The sequence below is a fragment of the Dermacentor andersoni genome, chromosome 4 (assembly GCF_023375885.2).
Source record: "Dermacentor andersoni chromosome 4, qqDerAnde1_hic_scaffold, whole genome shotgun sequence".
NCBI lineage: Eukaryota > Metazoa > Arthropoda > Arachnida > Ixodida > Ixodidae > Dermacentor > Dermacentor andersoni.
The window spans coordinates 219,555,907-219,572,102 of NC_092817.1; the positions used below are offsets into that span (position 1 = coordinate 219,555,907).

Genomic DNA, 16,196 nt, shown 5'->3' on the forward strand with positions numbered 1-16,196 from the left:
TATAAATCAAAGTCTCCTCATGATTAAGCAGCAACAGCTAAGAACCCTTGACGATACAAAGACTCCATTTCGACGTCATAGAGGATTCGACAAAGACCAGTCGCAAAACATCGCATTATAACCGATGAGTGCGCTCGACCACTCCGCCAGAGGCCTTACCGAGTTTCGACGCAAGAACGTGAAGCTATAAGACAACAAGTCGACGAAATGCTGCACGACAACATCATCCAGCCATCTAAAAGCCCGTGGGCTTCACCTGTTCTCTTAGTTAAGAAAAAGGACGGAAGCCTACCTTTTTGCGTCGAGTATCGTCGACTGAACCAGATCACTAAGAAGTACGTATACCCCTCCCAAGGATAGACGACGCATTGTATCGGCTCTTCAACGCTAAATACTTCTCGTCGATGGATCTCAATTCTGGCTACTGGCAAATAGAAATCGACGAGAGCGATCGCGAGAAAACCGCCTTCATCACGCCAGACGGCCTCAACGAGTTCAAGGTCATGCCACTCTGACTGTGCTCGGTGCCTGCAACGTTCCAGCGCGTCATGGACACGGTGTTAGAAGGGTTGAAATGATAGACCTGTCTTGTTTACTTGGATGACATCATCGTCTTCGCCGTTAATTTGGACGATCACCTTAGGCGTCTTGCGACAGTACTAGAGGCCATCAAGTCATCAGGGCTAGCTCTGAAGTCAGAAACGTGCCGCTTTGCTTACGATGAGCTTCTGTTCCTCGGCCACGTCATCAGCAGGTCTGTAGTCCCCCCGGACCCGCATAAGACTGCTGCCATCGCAAAGTTCCCATAGGCCATCCACGAGAAGGCAGTGCATCGATTCCTTGGCATCTGTGCCTACTACAGGCGATTTGTCAAGGACGTTTCACGCATCGCTGAGCCGTTGACATATGTAAATGTGATGTCGAGACCAAGTGGGAAACGCCGTAAGCCGACGCATTTCAAGAACTCAAACGACGCATGCAGTCGCCGCCCGTACTTGTGCACTTCGACGAGTACGCCGATACCGAAATCCACATTGACGCCAGTCGCCTTGGCCTCGGTTCCGTCCTAGCCTAGAAAAAAGATGGACATGAACACGTGATAGTTTACGTTAGCCGGTTGTTGTCAAAAGCGGAAGGCAATTATTCTACAACCGAAAAGGAATGTCTCGCGATCGTTTGGGCTACAGTGAAATTTCGCCCTTACCAATATGGCAGGCCATTCAAAGTCGTCAGCGACCATCACGCCTTGTGTTGACTAGCGAACTTAAAGGATCCTTCAGGACGGCTGGCGCGGTGGAGCCTAAGACTGCAAGAATGTGATATCACTGTAAGCTACAAGTCGGGACGAAAACACTCTGATGCCAACTGTCTATCACGTGCCCCCATAGACCCGCCGCCGCAAGATGATGAGAATGACAACGCCATCCTTGGAATAATAAGGGCGGAAGATTTCGCTGAACAGCAACGAGCAGACCCGGAGCTAAAAGGCACACCGACGTTGTCCCTAGGGCATTTAATCGCGGATTGTCTTCGTTTATGCTACAAAACTACCTGCTCGTGAAGAACTTCTCACCAGTGCGCGCCAACTACCTTCTTGTTGTTACGTCAGCATTGCGTCCAGGAATACGGCACGCTCTGCATGACGATCCAACATCTGGGTACCTTGGATTCTCTCGAACGCTGTCAAGGATACAGGAGAGGTATTACTGGCCGCACCTGGCCGCCGACGTCGCCCGTTACGTCAAAACATGCCGAGAGTGTCAGCGACGCAAGACACCACCGAATAGGCCAGCAGGATTACTACAGCCAATCGAACCTCCCTACCGACCATTTCAGCAGATCAGGATGGATTTGTTGGGAGCATTTCTGACGTCAACATCCGGAAATAAGTGGACCGTCGTGGCGACGGGCTATCTCACTCGCTTCGCAGAAACTAAAGCTCTACCAAAAGGCAGCGCAGCCGAAGTGACGAAATTTTTCGTCGAGAACATCCTGCAGCGACATGGTGCCCCAGAAGTCCTCATCACCGTCAGAGGAACGGCTTTTATAGCAGAGCTCACCCAAGCCATTCTGCAATACAGCCAGGCAAGGCACAGGAGGAACACTACCTACCACGCGCAGATGAATTTTCTCACAGAGCGCCTGAACAAGACCATCGTCGACATGCTAGAAATGTACGTCGACGTCGAGCACAAGACGTGGGACGCGGTCCTGCCACACGTAACCTTTGCGTACATCACGGCGGTGCAAGAAACAACAAAGATCACGCCGTTTAATCTGGTTTACGGCAGGAACTCGACGACGACTCTCGACGCCATGCGCACGTCACCGACGAAGAGAATCCTGACGTCGCTACCAATCTCCAGCGCGCCGAGAAGCTCGACAGCTCACCCGCCTACGGATCAAGAACCAGCAGCGTACCGACAGCCGGCACTACTACCTCCGACGATGTTACGTCGAGTACCAGCATGGCAACCGTGTTTGGGTTTGGACCCCCGTACACCAACGAGGACTCATAAGAAACTATTGCGACGCTCTTTCGGACCCTACAAATTCTTCCGGCGGCTTGGCTTACTGGACCATGAGTCATGCCAGGCGGCATTTCGCATTCACAGCGGTGCCGCACACGATCTGAAGTGGCCCAGGAGGTGCGCCTTAAACCTTTTTATGCACGCTGACGAGCTTCCTTATTTTGTTGTTTCTCTGCTACAGGTGTATTTGTTTAATACTTTCGTTTGTTTGCAGCTTCGGGTCGATGCATTTTAAAAGGAGCGTATTGACCCGTGTACCTGTTCATCTTTATCGGGCAACCGCGTTTCATCGCCTTACAAATGTTATCGCACGGCGCAGGATGCGCCTGCATGCATCAGAAGATTCTGGAATGTTATCGATGGTTCCATCCGCTGTCTGTGACCGAACCTTGCGTGAAGTGACTGCGCGTGTGCGCGACGCGAATAATGTAGAACTTTGTGGAAGACACGCGATTCCAAGCGATTATTTTGGAACATTCGACGACTGATGTATAAAAGCCGACGCGCTTGACCCGCTAATCATATTTTCGACTATCGCCGAGTATGTTCGCCGCTATCGTTGTTCTTTTAGTGTAACCTGGTTTTGAGGGCACAAGTTCGCCCAATAAAACACTAGTTTCGTTAATCACAGTTTCGCTGCCTTCTTCACTGTCACTACTAGGTGACACTATCTTACCGTTGCATACGCACAGATTGCGTCCTCGATGTTCAGAGGAATAAGGAAATGTACTTGATTTCGGAGTCATCTGATCCTTCGTGTCCAAGTAAGTGTTTCATCAGTTTACACTTTACCTGCGCTTACACAGAACCGCTCCTCGCGTGTCTAACAAGTGAACAAGCGTGTTCTAAGGAAAATCAGGAACTTGTAACAATGGCGCAAACGGTTAGAGATAAACTGCTGTACAAAAAAAAAAAAAAGCTATTGCGATTGACTGACTTCTGACATTCTCTAATGCTGGATATTTAATTTTCACCAAGTGTTATTCACAATGAAAGCAAAGACAACGAAACAAAAAGCGAGAATTGCATAATTTGTAAGAGAAACAAATTAATCGAGGTGTTTTTCTAACAAGAAATAATAGTTGTGTCGCATATCACAACGCTCATTCGTGCTCACTCACTGAGAACCGTGAGCGCCTTTTAATCCGACGCGACGGACCACCTGCCGCGTTTGTGGTTGGATGTCTGCGTTTGCGTGACGTGAAAACCTTGCCATTCAATTCGTAAATCGATGTGACAGCGCATAACGGCTTCATGTCAGCAGGCAAACAAAACCAACAGTTTCTTGCGCTCACCGTTCGGGGCGCCGCTTCGGTCGCTTCTGTGACGGCGCCTACGCGCTTCCTTCTCCGTTCCAAGCACAGTGATCCGACTAAAAGCGCATGCGCGCGTGTTGTCGGGCGCGACGAATGAGACGAGCAGACCACGCCTCCTTCTCGGCTTCGCGGCCAATTGCGTTGCGTGCGACTGCTTGTCGCCAAGGCAAGGCTTTTCCTTCACACTCCCGACCCTCGCGTCGCTATAAAAGCAGGCGCCCGGTTTAAACTCTGCTCACGTGCTTCGAGGTGCCTCAGCTGAACCTTTTTTTTTTCTCCTCCCGGCGCGCGCTTCTTGGAACCTTCGTCGTGCGCGCTCGCTCTCCGGCGGAGGTGTGACGATCCAAGAACCCGGCACTTGGACTCCGCGGCGACACCGAGAGAGCTCGGCAGACCGGTAAGCCTTGTTTTGTTTCCGCTTTTATTTCAGCGATGACCTTCCACCGCCTTGATTTATGCACAGTAAGCGATGATCAAGCCTGAAAGTCAGGTATGCTTTTCCTCGTATATTCAACTACAGCTGCAGCTGAACTATTTCAGGGGACACTCCGTGGTTCTTGTGGACTTTGAACCTCGGAACCTAACAATTTCCTTGAGGTCGACTCGGCGGTCATTGTAATATTACCGAGGATATGTTGGCCAACTTGTGCTTCGGAATTTATGAAATCAATGTAAAATTTCTAAACAAATACCTAATTGTACTTGTATCCCGTAATGCTCAGTACTTCGCTCTGCTAGAAGGTGGCGAAGCTTACACCAGAATTTTGTTTCTAAACTATTTATTTAATTTTCCGCTACAAGCATGGTTTCAGTATCGAACAGCGAACGAAAAGCGGAATATTACAACACCTACAGAGGCGCTTTCTCAGCACGCCGTCCAGGAAATGCCAAATACATAACAAAATGCGAGCACCTTCAAGAGTCACGCAAGCGATATCAATAAACACATTCGTCAAGAGGAATGCGTAAACAATGTACAAGTGCCATGTGGTCATTGAAAGTAAGGGGACAAAAAAAGCAAACATCACAAGAAAAGCAAACACAACAATTAAACATCTGTGCTTTCAGACATAGATGTGGATTATCATAAATATCATGACATAGTTTTCTATTACTCAGTCTGTTATGAAGCACTTAGGCCAAATAATTTACTGCTAGAGAGAAAATAATTTGTTTAACAACAATATCGCTGCTTATTTCTCATTAACACGGATTCGACCTCACTTTCACGTATTTGTTTATAAATTCGAGGACTTTTGGACTTTGTTGGGAACATAAGTATCTAGTCATTTAGTGCGCTCTCCTGTATACATGGTTTCTAGCGTATTCGACCTGCGAAAAACAAACGGGCTGTTACGGCCTGCAGTGTGGAACACCTATATGGAGAAAAGACATTATTGACCAAGGCGCCCACTCAGCGACTTACTCAAGAAAAGCGTTTGTGAATTTGGCCCCTGATGGGTTTCGTGCTTTCGACTCTGGAACTAGAGAGTAACTTGAATTGAGTGTTATCAGCACATAGGATCCATTCATGAATGTTGTGGCGCGTCAGCAAGCATATGCAGTAAGTGAATAACAATATCTTGTTAGCTTATTAACTAGTTGCGTTCTTTATTATGCTGCTCTCTCAAGAGCGCACTGAAATGCCTAAGAGCAAAAAACAAATGCCTATACCCCTGTGCAAACTGAACAGGGTCGATAATTGGCCCAATAACGACCAAGCTAACACCGAATACAGTCATGCTGTCTCCAACGCAAAAAAAAAAAAAAAAACCGAGAACATTTTGTATTCCGTTACCAGTGCCCTTGCGCTAACACCCTAGTTAATTATGGAACATAGTTATCGACTCCAGCAGCAATTTAGTTCAGCTAACTCTAACTAGTTCGGCTAATGTTCCTACAGGACAGTGCCGTACCATTTTAAGTAACATATTCATTCCGTTTTTTAATCAATACTTTATAACATACGCCCACCTGTGTGTGATTAGAATTTCAGCTAATAGATTCGATTTTTATCGACTGGGTTAACCTTCTTCTCCGGGTCCACATTTCATAAATTCAAAAATAATCTTGATTGCTACAGGTGTGTATTCGTCCAAATTACTGTGTAGGCTGTTCCGCAGTCTTTTGAGTTTTTTCCCAGGGGCTGGAAATTGGGGGCATGAAGAAACGCAAGAGCGGAAGAAACGCAGTAACAACGTCAGAAGTAACCTCGCGCCCAAGTTTAGGAAAGCCCGGCAGTTGAATTCACTGGGAGCAGAACACGTGAAAACTGAGCACGAGAATAAAATAGACTGGCATTTACTGGCATGCACACGAAAAAAAAAAAGAAAAAAGAAACTAGGGAATGTGGCTAAGGCAGTCAACATTGGCATGGCGTTTGCCTTTCTTGTGCGCACTAGAAAATCGAACTGTTTAAGCGCTAGACTCCACCTCATCAAGCGACTGTTCTTGTTTGACATTTGGTTTAACCACACTATCGGTGACAAAAATAAAGGAAGAACCTTTCAAGTAACATGAGAGCTTTTCGAGAGGCCACGCTAAGCAAGCCCATTATTTTTCTGTTGTGCTGTAGGCTTGCTCGCGTGAAGTTAGCTTTCTACTTGCGTAGACAACAGGGTGCTCCTCGCCTTTTTCGTTCACCTGACTGAAAACAACGCCCATACCGTGGTCACTGGCGTCACACTGAACTAAGAAAGGGAGAGAGTAATCCGGTGCCGCGAGAACCGGTGCGCTGACAAGAATATTTTTTAATCGCAGCAAATGAGTCCTTACGCGCCGTATTCCAACGCACAATAGTAGGCTCGGTCTTGCACAGAGCATCTGTAAGAGGACTAGCGATGTGTGCGAAGTTTGGAATGTAGCTTCTGTAATAGTCAGCTAATCCCAAAAAGGAACGCAAGTTAGTCTGATTTTGGCAAAGGAAAGCTGGTGATGGCCTCAACTTTTAATTCGAAAGGGCGTCGCTTCCCCTGGCCAACAACGTGCCCCAAGTAGTGGACTTCAGTGCTTGCAAGACAGTATTTGCTCAGTTTGAGAGTCAAGCCTGCTTCGCGGATTCGAAGGAATACCTGCTGCAGATGGTCCAAATGCTGATTCCAAGTACTCGAGAAAACAGCGATGTCATCGAGGTAGGGCGCAGCGAAAGACTCGGGGCCTGTGAGAACTTGATTCATTAGTTGTGAAAATACAAACGGTGCATTCTTGAGGCCAAAAGTAAGCACCAGAGGGCGATATGTGTCTGTCGGAGTCATGAAAGCGGCGAGCTTACTGGCGTTCTCCGTGAGTGGCACTTGCCAGAAGCCGCGTACCATATCTAGCGTAGAAATGCACTGTGCCGCGGAAACTTTAGGAATAGGTAACGTCTTCGTTATCACATTCAGCTTGCGATAGTCAATGCAGGATCTGGGTTCCTTGCCAGGACTTTCTACGATAAACATGGTGACACGTATTCGCTTTCCCCTGGCACAATTAGACCCATTGAGTGTCAACATGTTCTGAACGGAATCGTTCAACAGCTTCTCATGACGGGGCGAAAATCTGTGCATCCTTGTACGAAAGGGTTGGTCAGATGTCAACTCAATGTCGTGTTCCACAAGGTTTGGCCTACCGCGATAGGTACTGAACAAATCGCTGAAGTTGTGTACAAGCTCTTTTAACTCCTTACTTTGCGCGATTGTTAAAGAAGGTCGTTTAGCGACAGATTCGAGTATTTCTGCTGTTGACGGGGAAGAGCAAGGGGTCGGTACTTGAGGGACTGGAACATTTATTTCCTCTGGTTCGTTTAGGACGATGGTCAGCGTCTCCATACGTTCGATAAATGGCTTCATGAGATTGCAGTGGTAGATTGTCACGTCGTTGCGTTTGCCAGGTTATTGGTGTTTGAAAGCTTTTGCTTCACCGTGACCATGCTACTTCCAGTTTGTTTACCTTCGACGACTTCAAAATTAGCAATTTGTCGCCTTCCTTGAAGGCTCGAGTGCGTGCAGAGCTGTCGTAATAGACCTTCGCGCGTTGCTGCGCTTCTTCCATGGTGATCTACACCAATTCTTGCGATTCACGAAGGCGTTTCAACAAGGTGAGCACGTACTCGACAACGGATTTGTCTACGAATTTGTCTTCCCACTTTTCTTTTAGCAAGGTGAGCGGGGAGCGAAGCGCTCGACCGTAAACAAGTTCAGCCGGGGAGAATCTAGTTGCTTCGCGAGTGACTGAGCGCAAAGCATAGAGCATTGCAGGAATAGCTGCGTCCCAGTCGGCGCCCTTCTCGAAGCAAAGCGCACGCAGAATGCGCTTCATTACGGAGTGAAGTTTTTCAACTGAATTGCTTTGCGGGTAGTAGACAGAGTTGTGGTGAATGAATGTGCCACATTTCTGCAAGAATGTCGTGGTAAGCGCACCTGTAAACACAGAACGTTGGATTTCACTGGGAAATCCGGTTCTGGCAAGGACGCTGAGTAGCGCGTTGACTGCAGCTGTGGAGCTTAATTCCGGTAACACCACTGCTTCCGGGAACTTCGTGGCAGGGCATATGAATGTTAGCAGGTATTTGTTGCCCGCCAATGTTACTGGACCAACGATGCCGACTACCAATCTGCGAAAAGGTTCGCCAATCAAAGGCACTCGGACCAAAGGCGCCTTGAATTTTTCGTTCGGCCTTCCGGTCCTTTGGCAAACGTTGCAAGAACGTACCGAATGCTCAGATTCCTTGAAGCACATCGGCCAGTAGTACTCGTTCAATAGTCTGCTCTTAGTTTTATTTATTCCTAAATGGCCAGCCCAGCTATTGGTATGAACCAGATCGAGAAGTGCAGCACGATACTTCTGGGGGAACTACCAGCTGTTCGAAAGAGCGGCCTTTCTTGTTTTTGAATGTTCAGTACAAGAGGCAGTGAACGATAGTGGTCTCTTTTGGTTCCGTCTTGACCTTTCCCAGCACGTTTACAGTGACTCGTCGTTCGCTTGATCCATTTTGAGAACGCTTTTGTGTACTTTCGCAAGAAGTCGAAAGCTATCACTGACTGGGCTTATCGTTTCGTGTCCGGGCGCGCAAGCGACCGGAGAGTTATCAACGGATGGTGTGGCTGGAACAACTTCGCTCGTTGCGGCAGCTTGTGACGAATCACTTTGCTCTGGAATGCCGACGACACGAGTAGCGTTAGTAGCTTGCGCTCTTGCGTGGGACCTTGTGACGACAATTACAGGGTTCGCATGTAGTTCCATTCCAGCATTTTGCAAGTCCCTCATTGATCTGTTAGAAAAAATATAAGGGAATCCATGCGGCTGCTTGTCTGAAACAGCGGCTTCAGTTTGAAATTTACCGAAGGCGTCCGTCATTTCAACTTTGGCTACCGGGAAGCACTTCGTGTCGGGCTCTAGTGCCTGACGCACCCATACACATGATCCATTAAGGTCTTCGGGCTTAACAAACGACGGGTGGACGATATCAAATGTAGCTCCTGTGTCACGTAGAACCTTGAAACTGAGGCCATTCACCGTCATGTCATAGGTGTAAGGCAAGAGTAAATTGCTCTCTTCAGTTAGCAAGTTAACGGACACAGTTGCTTGTCGGCACCCTACTGCGATATGGCCTGGTTGTTGGCACTTGTGACAGACTAACGGTAGCTTTTCTTCAAACTTGGAACTTTTTGGTTCACTCGACTTGACCGCATGCACCTGGGCGGGAACGTTGTCGGATTTCCCTTGGTTGCTTTCTCTCGCTCGTTTCTGAAACTTTTGAATGCTCCCGACGGTTTCTTTTGCACTTCTGAAGTTTGCATTCTGCGAGAACAGTATTCGTCCGCCAAAGTTGCTGCCGTTTGCAACGTATCTACGTTTGGCTTGCCCTGAATCCGCAGGCGCATTTCCTCCGGAATAGACGCATAGAATTGCTGTAGCGCGAACACTTCAATCAGACGTTGCTCGTTCTCGTATGCGTTGGCACTTTTAAGCCATTCTTCCAACAAGCTCATGGATTGATAGGCGAATGCCGAGAATGACTCCCCTTGACTACGCCTCGTGTTACGAAACTTCATCCTGAAGGCTTCTGTAGACAACCTGTACCTTCGCCTTAGCTGAAGCTTTACTTTATTGTAGTCACGCGCAACTTAATCTGGCATTCTGGCGATTACGTCCGCTGCTTCGTTTGGAAGCAATGTCAAGAGGCGTTGCGATCAGGTCGCTTCTGCAAGTGCTGCTCTAGTACACGTCCTCCCAAAGTTGACGAGGTACAAAGTGATGTCGCTACCAGCCCTGAAAGGTTGCATGTATCCGCGCATGTCGAAACTGTCAGTTCGTTCAAGGCTATGCAGCTGCATCTCTTAACTTCAGTTCTATATCTCTTTCTTTTAGCTGTTGGGAAATTGTCTTCCAACATTCCTCGACTTCGTCGTCTTTCGCTGTGCATTTGGATATTGCTTCAATAATTGCAGGTTTACGCATCGACTTCTGTACAGGGATACCTAACTCTTCTGCTAGCAACATTAGGTTGGGTTTCGTTAACGATGTGAGGTTCATGATTGCTGAGAACAAGTGCTACGCTTGCACGTACTAATATTTAGCAAAGTCAAAAAGCCTCGACTACCAAGTAAATGCCGCTAATGCTCCCAATGAAGTCAAGTAAGCCGTGCTCTCACCAAACCGGACGCCAAGGCCACCGCCGACGTGCGCTCCATCCGCTGCCACCAGCTGTTCGACGGCTAGACGCCGAGAGCGGCAGGGGAACCGGCCCAAGGAACAGACGACCCACGCAGCGTCAGGAAGACGATGACGTTTATTCGTTCGGCGACGCGCTTTTTGAGCGCTAAGCAGCCAATCAGGGAGTGGCTAAAGAAAGGAAGCTATCGCGGCAAGCGGGACAATCTTATCTACAGATTACAACGTAGAATGCGACCAGCACCGCGAATGTTACAATCCACACGACCTGCAGTGCAAAGCTAGGCTGCTGCCAAACGTTAGCCGAAGCTCATAAGGGGGACGCTATCCATGCTGCAGCTGGTCAAACATGCTGTTTTGTTTATTCAGCAAATATTTAGTCACATCTTACAACCTTCTGGTAATAGCGTGCTGATAAGCTATGTTCTTTTTTTAGTAAGTTCTTCATTTGGGCGAAATAAATACAAGGTTTGCCCGCAAGCTAAGGCAAAAGGAGGTCGTAAACCTTCTGACTAAGGCCTTTAACTAGCTGGAGCAGCAGAAGTAGCAGTTTACTAATACAACCAAATACAACTAATAAGACAGGAAAACATCAAAACTATTTACAGCAAAATACTAAACGTATTGCAAGGTATCAACTGTTTGTAAAATAGGAAGTAAATAAAATACAGCACCGTAAATATATGAGCATAAGTTATACATTCAGAATATAATATTTATAACATTACTGTTGATATCAAACAATTTAAAACACCATTCAAATTCGTTAAACGTGTGATCACAAAATAGTGTGTTTTGCATTGCATATTTAAATTTGTGAATTGTTCTACACTTTATAGCTTCGTCAACAATGGTAGGTAGTAGTATTGCATAAACACATAGTTTCGTATTCGACAGTTTGGGTGCCATATTCTGTCCTTGGTTTCTTCATTACTGTTCAAGTGCGACGTAGGCTGTGTCTCTACTCAGGTAAAGATTTGAAAATTGTTGAGTGTTGCTGGAGACCTCTTTTAAGAGCCGTATGCAGATCTTTGTTTTGTTAGAGTCTCTAATATTAGGAATGTTGTAGCACTGTGTTGACAGTTCTTTATCCAAGAGAGGACATTTTGTTCAAGGTGTACTTGATTAGATTTTAGTGAAGGTAAATCACAAGAAACAGTGGCAAACCTCTTTAAATATTTTCCATGGTAAACTATTTCTACTACTACTCCGACTAAGTCTTTATTTGCACGTCGCTCTAATATGGCCCCCTAGAACTGAACCAACTCGCTGAGCAACGTATTCTGCTTGCCCACAATTGCATATCAATAAGCGTATCATAAATTTATAAGATACCATGCATTGTTTTGAGAAGTTAAGCAACCGACCAGCTCGCCGTTCCAGTACTTACAATTTTTCTATATTCGTTTCATTACCATTTCCCCATACTGAGACGCAGAAGCTAAGATGTGAGTGCACAAACGAAAAGTACAGTTGTACAGGTGCTTCTTTTCGAGACTTTAGTTCGTCGGAAGGTTTTTGCGGTACTTCTGCCACTGTTTCTCGTGATTTACCTTCGCTAAAACCTGATCAAGTACACCTTGAACAAAATGGGCTCTCTTGGATAAACAACGTTCAACACAGTCGTTAACAGCACACAGTGACTAACAACTCTTCTTGTTTTGCACCTGTAACTACCGGGAGGCCACAAGTGCCGGTCCTTGAGTGTCTGCTCTTTCTTACTTTTAGTAACCACTTGCCATACAGCGTTAATATTTTCCATAATAAACTGTTTCTATTACTACTCCGACTAAGTTTTTATTTGCACGTCGCGCAAATATGGCCCCCTCGAACTGAACCAACTCGCTGAGCAACGTATTCTACTTGCCCACAATTGGATATTGTGCCACGTGATTGGCCTTTATGGCTCCCATAAACTGCAATCTGACCTTGATAGAATTCCTTGGTGCAATAACTCGCCCTGAGTATTAGTATTAATATTAACAAAAGTAACCCTATGCTTGTATCTCGACGCCTAAAAGCCAATACTAACGCATTTCTTTGTCTCTCCTATGGCGGCACCACAACAGACTTTGTTGACAGTACCTCGCCAGTCATATCGCCAACAGCCTGTCACGGAAATAACAATACCAGTAGCGCTCTTTGGTTCCTGCGGCGTAAATGTCCCAGGTAAACCTAAACTAAACATCTACTGGACACTTTTTTCGCTCGAAATTCGAGTGTGCTTTGGCTCTGGTCACAGGCACCGGCTACGGGGGGCCTCCAGGGCCCGAGCCCCCTCCGAAGTTCTCCGCGGGGGCAGAACTCCATTGGCGGCGATTCCGAATCCCCCCCCCCCCCCCTAAAGTGTAATTACTGGAGTTCTGTTATCCACATCATTTGACATTTCCTTTGAGTTGCCTTTACCTTTACAGTTAAAATATGATTGTGGTTAAAACTTTACTGCACCATTGTTCGCGCTTAATGCTTTCGCTTTGCTTCTGCAAATACTGACACTAGTAGGACGAGCGCATTACAAGCACGAACGACGGGTACCTAATCCGTAATTTTTCACCTCAACATGTTTTTTTTGTTATTTCCGCTGTGAATGTCAAGCACAGACGCAATATATTAAAATATATACACAGGACAATGTTTCTTAAATATTTAGACAGAAGGAGGTAGCCAACTAACAATTATTTCAATGGTATATGGCCAGCCTATGCTTATAGAATGATGTGTTGCTCAATGATAACCTCGCTTCAAACTGATTTACGCGCTTTTTTGACCCTGGAAAAACCTGCAGACTTCAGCGACCCCTTCGGCACAATTTTATATCAACGACATGTGAAATGACCGTGAACGATGTGTGTATCAGTATTGCTTCTCTTTTCAGTAGACAATGCTAACAACTAAAGAAAAAAATCGTATAATAAGTTACAACTTTTATTAGGGATGAAAACATCGCCACTTACATGCAGAGGTCACAACATATTTATAATTATAACAATATTATAACAATATACAATAAAACGTTTATAACAACAACTTACTTATGCTCAGTCAGCGGGATTGCAGACAGCTCAGTCAGCAGGCTCAGAGCACTTATATATAACAACAACTTACAAAACAATTATAATATTATAACATTATAACAATACATTTATAGTTATAACACTCAGTAACCGAAATAATGCCAAGCCGGACTCAATCAAAAACTGAATCAATATCAGGCAGCAGCATCATGAGCACATGAGCGCTCATACTCTGACACACTATAACAGGGAAACAAAGGCTGCAGTTTAGCCGGAAAGGCTAAACTGCCAAGTGTATCTGCTACCTTGACGACATCGTCGTTCTTTCTCGAGATTTTCCAACACACTTTGTTCGTCTTAGTGCGAGTCTCACGCAGTAGTAGGTCTCATAGTAGGTGTCATCGTGTGCATGGAGCGCGTTCTTCCAGACCCCGCGAAGCTCGGGGTAGTAGCCGAATATCCCAAGCCGAATTTCATTAAACGCTCCCAAGTTTTATTCGGCTGTGGTCGTATTTGCGACGACTTTTGGGGGACTTTGCTTCCCTCATCGCGGCTGTTACCAACCTTCTGACAGCCTCTAAGGGCCTGTCTGTTTGGTCGCTAGCGTGCGGCGTATTTTTTCTGACACTACGGCGCTTACTAATGTCGCAACCAATCCTTCGTAACTTTTACCTTAATGCGCCCATAGAGATACATACTAATGCCAGTGGTATTGGCCTTCGTGCAGTATTGGCTCGAAGAAAACCAGGATATCAAGAAGACGCCGTTGCTCACGCGAGTGGAGCCCTCAAGAAAGCCGAGTGTAATTATTCCTTCACTGAAGAGCGAGATGCCATAATTTGGGCTTTGGCTAAGTTTCGTCCGTGCCTTTAGGGCAGCTCTTTCTACGTCGTCAAGGACCATCATGATCTATGCTGACTCTCATCGCTGCAAAATTCCTCGAGATGCCTCGCTTGTTGGGCTCTTCGCCTGCAAGAATACTGTATTCGTGTTGCGTACCGATCGGGCCGCAAGCACTCGGACGCTGACGCGCTGTCCGGCTCGCCGCTAGCGTCCGACACGGCTTGTCCGTCGGCTTCTTCGGCTCCCTTGTCGCCCATTGCCTTCGCAGACATGTCGTCGGGGCAAGGCAAGGATGCGTGGATCTGTCTACCTCTTGACTTACTAATGGATCCATCAACTTATCCAGCCTCAAGAACGCTCCATCTTCAAGCCGCCCATTTACGTATACAAGACAATCCCCTCGATCGGCAGAATTACACGTCTGGTGGCGGGATGTGGCTGCTATTGGTAGCGCGCAACATGCGCACGGAAATCTGCGCTACTTTCCACACCGACCCTCAAAGTGCTCGCGCCGCCGTTCTCAACACCTACAAGCACCTGCTTCGGCGATACTACTGGCGCTGCATGTATATATTTCTGTGAAAGTACATACCTCCTTGCTCTGCCTGTCAGCGGCGCAAGGCTCCACCTCAGCGCCCGGCCGTTACACTTCAGCCTCTCTCTTGCCCTGCCCGTCCATTTGACCGCGTCGATGTGGACATATTTGGCCCGCTTTCCTCGACCACCTCGGGAAATAGGTGGATAATTGTCGGCGTGAATCACCTCAAGCGTTACGCAAAAATTGCAGCTTTGGCCACAGCCACAACGAGAGACGTTCAGTTTTTCATCTCGCGCAACTTCGTCCTGCGCCACAATGCTCCCCGTGAACATGTGAGCGACAGACGACGTGTTTTCGTGTATAATGCTATTCAAGCCTTGTTCGTTCAGTGTCATATCGTACATTGCATGACAACGGCATATCATTCGCGAACGAATGACCTAAGTAAAGAATTGAATCGCACTCTGGGTGATATGCTGACAATGTACACCGCATCGGATCATACCAATTGGGATATCGTCCTTCCTTTCGTCACATATGCGTACAAGACTACTACGCGCACGGCCACACGATTCTCTCCATTCTTTCTCTGGATGGGAAGCGAGCCATCTACACGCGGGACACTATGCTTCCCTAGACATCTGACTCATCTGAATACACTCCAAATTCTGATGTCGCCAGGTACGCCGCAAATTGTCGACGATTCATTGACAACCGACGACCAAGGTCACCAGTAGCTAAGGGACAACGCCGACCGACCTCTCCTTACTTTCGCGATCGGTGTCATTGTTTGGCTTTGGATTCTTCCGAGTACTCCTGGGCTTTCGTCTAAATTACTGGCCCGCGATCACGGGCCCTAGCGCATCCACGCTCGGACATCTCCAGTCAATTATGAAGTTGAGCCTTTGACACCGTCCCAAGGCGTACGTCGTCGTGGTCGAGAAATTGTCCGTGTGAGTCGCCTGAAGCCCCGTTATGACCTCGCTATAATGCCAATGCCTCGCAACGAGCAATGGAAAGCAGAATTATGGGTGTAACGTTAAGAGATAAGATAACATTGTGTGAGGGAACAAACGCGAGTTAATTACATCTTAGTTGAAATCAAGAAAAAGAAATGGACATGGCCACGACAGTAGGAGGGAAGATAAGTAGGAGGGAAGATAACCGACGGTCATTAAGAGGGCGGTGGGCCGAGTAGGAAGACATCTGGCCGGGTTTCTAGGACGCGGAGGATGACGGGTATGGGGAAAGGTATGGTGCGGCTTCGAAGCTACGGCGGTAGGACGTTGCGCAGCGACGA

General features: G+C 47.0%; 1 protein-coding gene across 3 annotated transcripts in view; it reads left to right on the forward strand.

Annotated features, from left to right (window-relative positions):
* Window positions 1-4,076: 4,076 nt before the first annotated feature.
* The window catches only part of Mip (Myoinhibiting peptide precursor), a 480,517-nt gene continuing 468,397 nt past the window's right edge, over window positions 4,077-16,196 (forward strand). For 2 of the 3 annotated variants that reach the window (XM_055074774.2, XM_050185208.3), the window contains exon 1: window positions 4,078-4,244. The gene's annotated coding sequence lies outside the window, so the exon portion shown is untranslated. Of the gene's footprint in view, window positions 4,245-16,196 lie in introns of all 3 variants that reach the window. The other variant, XM_055074776.2, reaches the window with a different exon arrangement.